This window comes from Atta cephalotes (genome assembly GCF_000143395.1).
Source record: "Atta cephalotes unplaced genomic scaffold scaffold00009, whole genome shotgun sequence".
Taxonomy (NCBI): Eukaryota; Metazoa; Arthropoda; class Insecta; order Hymenoptera; family Formicidae; genus Atta; species Atta cephalotes.
The window spans coordinates 6,587,592-6,594,502 of NW_012130073.1; positions in this window are offsets into that span (position 1 = coordinate 6,587,592).

Here is a 6,911-nt window from a genome sequence, read left to right on the forward strand (position 1 = left end):
CTTTCCTTCTCTCTCTCTCTCTCTCTCTCTATCTCTGTCTACTCCTTGGTAACTTGAAGGATCGACCTGTCTTCCGGAATTTCTCCTTCGCCCCAACAGCAATGCTTGTTTGTCTGCTTGTCACGAGAAATGGACAGACCATGTCGGTAGCTACTCGACGCGACTATGGAATTCGTACTGATGCTTAATTTTAGACGATGGACCGGCTTTGCACAGTGAACTCTCTCTCTCTCTTTTCCTCTAGTACATTTGATCAGTCACAAGCTTTACAAAATGTAGATGCGTACGAGTCACGTGCGACGGATGTTGCTTTATCATATACATCATTCTGCAAGGAGTGAATTAAACATCGTAGTATAAGACACTTTCTACTTCTCAAACGAGTTATTCGGCAAATTTTCTCAACTTTCTAAATACACTGGCTATTCCATAAATTGTTGTGATAACGCGCTATTATGACATGATGATCTAACATTTAATTTAATTCTTCTAAGAAAAAGCGAAATGTTATTGCAGTTATAAGATTAATTTATTAATAATTATTATTTCATGTATTATATTTTTTGAAAAATGCGTTAATATAGATAAAAAGTATCTCCCCAACTTTTGTGTGTTTATGAAATCACTCAATTCAAGTAACAAGCTGATATTATTAATTGTAATGAAAATGATGTCTATATTAAAGACATTATTCTAATTATTTTATCATCAAAATGATGTCAGCTTACTTAGAAGATAATTACGTATCTAATTAAAAAAAAAATCAATTTTGAAGTTTATATTAGTTATACATCTCGTTAAATCCCAAAAAGATTATATTGAAAAATTTTCATCGGTTGATGAACTGTTCTATTTACCGACTGGTAGAATTTATCCTTGGAAGTTATTCCTGAAAAGTCTTAAAGTTTCTATCAAAGCTGAACGTGGTCATTTTGAATGTTAATTATTATTTTTAATATCTAATAAGATATAACTAACATTTCAGAGATTGTATTTTTGCAAATCTACGTTAATGATTTAATAACAAAACTTTGTAGTCAAACTTTATTTTTATTACTCTGTAGAATATAAAGTATCGTATAAATGTGGATCGAAACGAATATTGAAACATGAGATATTCAATGAGATGCTATATGATTTATTCATTATATATGCGATCAAAACAGAACTTTTTATAAAGACGTATAGAAACAACAAGAAACAATCTGCCATGTGATGTAGGAACTGTTTCGTAGATGGAATACGGAAGAAAGTTTCCAAATGCGTTTAAACGAGACTCGAATGTGAACGTGACACGGTACCCTTTTCAGCAGAGTTACGCGTGCTCTAAAGCCAACATGTGCACGCTCGGTTGGATATCAGATCGAAAGTTCGTGTCTCTCCTATTTTCCGCGAGAATTTTCGGCGCAGCGTCCGCCCGCGAAATCCTAGGAGATTTCGGAGGCGAGGTTACGGAGCTTCAGCTACCTCGAGCGGAAAATTCGACACGGTTGCTCGATCAAGCGAATCGGCCGTAGACGATTAGGGGAAGCTCCCAGAGGCCAACTCTAAGGGCAATCAAGCTCTCCGCGATATGCCTTCTATTATGCGTTCCAATCCGCGTTGCGGCCCGTTTAAACAGGATTTTCTCGAAAGCGATCCTCGGAAATGCTAGCATTAATGCCAGATTTATAGGTCAATGAGCGTTGAATGCGGAAGTGATATTCTAACGTGAAGACGCTATTAAATTATGCTGTAAAATTCAATTATGATGAATTATCACTTGAATAATCATTATACCTCAATTGATTAGACTATAATCGCAAGAATGAACAAATATTGTTTTCCATGTAAATTATAAAAATGATAGTTTGTGCTAATCTTGTATATAACCAGTTCTTAATATTTTGTATTAAATTAATTAATTTCATTATCATTTAATGAGCGGCAACATAATATTAACGTTCTTTTGCAAGGTAAAGTTTCTTTCTTACGAATTTGCTATAAGTATACGAAAGCATTCAGTTTTTGTTATGTCGGAACATAAATTAAGTTTGCACATGACGTAATCTTCTTTCAGCATAAAACTTGGCGAAAGATCTGCACTTTGCTTGCTTTCCGTTTCCAATCTTTCTTGAGACATTTCTATTTTTATTAAGAAAAACCGCGTTTTTCGTCCAACGATAACAACACACAGATTAACATTCTTTTTAGTTTCTCGAGACTTGATGACACAGTTGAAGAAAGTACGGACATAACTCCACGCGAAAAGTTTTCTCGCGACGATCGCGCTGTCTCCGATGCAGTGCAAAGAGAACAAATTATCTCGCGGACGCACGTTGACAGGTCTGCAGCCAGGAACTCTCCAGAAGATAACGGAGCGAGAATCAACGAAGTAAGAAATGACCGTGCCAAGTCACTCGACTCGACATTGCGGTCGAGAGAATTAGGCGCGTTTATTACTACGAAGGGAACTTGCCGCGAGATAGTGAGAGCGGGTTTCGTTATCGCGGATTTGTTCAACGAGGTGACACGTTTCATCCAGATTTATCCATTTCTTCATCATTGTTTTATTTTCATCTGTTTGCGATAAAATATACAACCAATTTTAACAGATATACGATCTTTTATGACAATATATAATGTGTAATACATGTACAGATTGTTATAGTATAACGATAACAATATACCTGCCTCTCTTTGTATGCATCTTTTATGTTATTGCTTTCAGTATACAACTTTTATACATTGACGGAAAAATGTACTGAATTTTAATAATTTAATTGAATTTAATAAATATTTATTTGAATAGTATTCATTGAATATTTACTAAATGTATATTTATTTGGTACAAAAATTGTTAATTTAATTTAACTATTTTTTTATATAACAAATATTTCTTTTCCATAAATAAATGTTATATCAATACCATTCAAATAATTATTTGTTAAAATTTAGTATACTTTTATCTTAGCGTATAAATATATTGCTAATGGGACAAAAATAGAACAAAAATAAATAAGCTATTAGAAAAACTGTGATATAAAACGAAGCGAATGATTTTGTTGAAATATCTAAAAATTTTTAATTAGATACTTCTAAAATAATTTTGTTGATTTATCAAAATAATTATGTAAGAAGTTGTTCATGCATGATGAACAATGCTAGGAAAAATTTTGACATTCTAGCATTTGACATTCTAGCAGTTCGAAAACTCCTAATTATATTTGATAATTCAATAAAATTATTTTCAGATTTGTATCTAATTAAATTTTCAGATACTTCAGTAAAATTGTACTTTTCGTCTACATTCTCTAATTATTTCACAATGTGGTTTACGATCTTGGATCACTCACATTTTTATATAATGTTTCTCTAATCATCAAGAAAGAAGGAAAACGATTATGGCAATGCAAAGAATGCGAAGAAGAATGGCAAATAGGCGGAAGGGAAGAGATAGAGAGAACCAAGTATAACATTACGAGGAGCGGCAGTCGTAAAACTATTCAAGACTCATTGCCGTCGTGACGGCGTCTCCGAACTCCGAAACTACTCTTGTTCATGACCGACAGAAATACTTACACGCGCAATTCACGGGTCCATTGGGACGACGGTGACTCGCGGAAATCAGTCAAGCACAATCATGAGCCAGACTTTCGCGTCACAATAGGCGAATTCGCATGAAAGGGAAAGCATTACGCGCGTATCGAAAACTTTTGCATCTTGAGTCAACTTACATATCTCTATATATTAAAAGATGGAAGCTTGATTTTATCAGATCTGCTTTTAAAATTAAGTTTACAGATTATATATTTGTTATTTTACGAAATATTCATTTTGATTGCTCCAATATTCAAGTAATATATTTAAATTGTTTGCTTTGAAGCTTCGATATTCTATGAATTGAAGCAGCATTTGTTTTCCGCATATATCTGTTAAGTGTTAAGCTTTAATATATGGATTGAGAAACATGGTCTAGTTGGATTAAATAGTAATTCTGATAGAAAATGGACGAATCAGAATTTTCTAGTTAAATCTACTAGAATTTGGATTGATATAATTATTTTTGTAAAAATAAGAATTCTAGTAGAATTTTACCAGAAATATTATATCAACCAGAATTTCGATTATCTTAAAAAATTAGAATTCTAATAAATTTAACTAAAAATTCTGATTCGTCTATTTTCAACCAGAAAATTTTTTCAGTAATAATAAGCAATTAATTCTGCATAGCTTATAATTTCGTAAAGAGCGATTCAATATGCATGGGATTTTAATGAAATTAAGTATCAGAATTCATGATTCATGACTTTCATGTTCCGAATTTTCTATATTTTTTAATCATAATACATATATGTTATAATAGTATGAAAAAAAAATATATATATGTGTATAAAAAATAATGTTAAAAAATTTTATTAATTTATTAATATTGATAGTTTATAACACTGATTAATGATTTGTATAATTTTGTGTTTCAGGTAAGTAAAGACGTCTTCAATTCTCATGAAAATATCTTGCGCTGAGTAAACCGTGAGATTGTCAGATTTTAATCATCGCCTGTGAACATACGGGCAGAAAGCGAATCCTCGCGAAGCCTCGGGGGCCAAACTACGCATTCTCAAATTGGAAACTTGACGACTGCTTAAACCAATAAAGGGTAACGATTGTTACATCGAAAATTTCAATGAAACAGTTACGACAGTACGCACCATGGTAACACACAATTTCGTTTAATTCGTTGCATTCATACATGACTTTAATATATGGGAGAATATTTTTTTTTATATTCATAAATGGATTTCCCTGGAGCTAGCGCTTGCTCCGAGGACACGTCATTATTAACGAAATTGTGCCAAGTACAAATATCTTTTAGCCCTCTCGAGAGCGAAGCGTTGAGCGTTAATTGGCAAGATCCGACATCGGGGATGAATGTGCATCACCCTTGCGTACCTCCTCGAGTCTGGGGTCAGTGTTGAGGGATTCGGTGGATGATGATCGAGAGATAGACAAACTGTACTGGACAGCGCACGTTCGTGTGACCCTCGATGCATTTGCACGCGTATGCGTCGGACACATATTTCCCATGTGGCTCGAACACATTCTCTTAGTTATGTTTGCTGTCGACATGTTGCGGAGTTTTTCGTGCGCGAAATTTTAAGGCAAGCTGCGAATCGCAAAGCCGAATGGGTCACCATTGCATGCATTAGATTAATATGACGGTATAGAGGTGTTTGATACAGATGCAACGTATATATCTTTTTTTGTAATCAAAATGACACAGAAAAAGAGAGAAATCTCTGTGGATAATTTCGAATTTTTTAAATTTTTAGATTTGAGTTGACAAGATATAATTTTCGTTGAAACGGTGAAACGTTGAAACACGAATATTATTATTCGATATTATTGTTACTATTAAATTATTATTATTATTATTAAATCATAATTTATTTAAAACTTTAAATATAAATTTTGCATTACGACAGAACCATTGGTGATTACACTTTTTGCGGCAGCTGAATACTTTGATTGTCAGCAAATACAAACGATAAAAATACCACAGCTTCCTCAAATATTATACATCCGGAGTTCAGTATGATCCGCCTAGAATTCCAAATTCTGCCAAGCCATCATCTCTGACGACTGACGATCGTGCAAACATTTGCGCCCGAAACTTTCGTTTCGCAGTAACCTGGAAAATTTCGAGGCGATAGCGCCAAGTCTCGGGTGCGGGCTGATGATAATTACGACGGAGATTAGCTCTCGCGGTAATGAATATTCCGGCAGATTGGCACCGCGAGACCGGAGAGACCGTGTTCCCGCAGGCAGCGTAATTCGTGATCGATAATAATTATGCCAGGCACCGTCGCCTCGCGTCACTTCGCGCAACGCCTATCTGCACACAGTAATGCTTTCTCGCTCATTCTCTCTCTTTCTCTTTTTCACTCTCACTTCTTCTTTAATTCCGGCCGTTATTTCGAGGCCGAGTATACATACCTGTCGGCGTGTTCGAGAGGAAAGGGGTCGACTGGAAAAGCGAATTTCCACTATGCCTCCCTGTTTTGCTCTCTCCCTCCGGAATAAAGTGGGTTAACTTTGCGCGCATGGCGCCCCAATCTCGTCATGGGGGTTACACGAGTAAAAGTAATTGGAACATCGGAAATGCGCTGCCGTTTTCACGATTTCTGTCTGTCCCCTTCTGCCTCTTTTGCTAGTGAGCGTGTTGACTAATTTCCTCTCACCGTTCCTTTTTGTATCTTCTTTTTTCTCTTTCGAGCTGTTTTTCATGCTTGGATCAATACAATTCGTTAAACATACAATAATTAAATTGGAGTAAGGGAATGTTGAAGAATCAAAACAATAGAGACATATTTGATTAAAAATGGATTTTAACTTTATTTGAAAAATTCTTGTACAATTATCTTTTTATCTTTTTAATTGAGAAATCTATTTTATAAAATTTTACTTTAGTAGTATTTTTGCATTCAAATTTATTTCGTGATTTAATGATTTATGTATGCTAGAAAACGGTGTTTAGTGTTTTAATTAAAACATAAATTCAATAGTACTGAAATAGAATTGAATAATGTAATTATTAATACTTCAAATGTAACAATTTTGCAGAAAAAAGTTAAGCTGCTATTCTATAAACACTGAATATAAACTTTTTTTATGTTACTTACAGAGGTAGTTGTTTGTATTTAATATATATAACAGTTTTAATAATAATTCTCATTATATTATGACACTTCATTTTATTAGCTATTTGATAATTCTAAATTTAATAATAATTATTTACATTTCGAAAATTATTTTTTATATTTGATTTATATACAATATTATCATAAATTGATACACATCTACACACACACACACACACACACACACACACACACACACACACACACACACACACACACACACACACACAC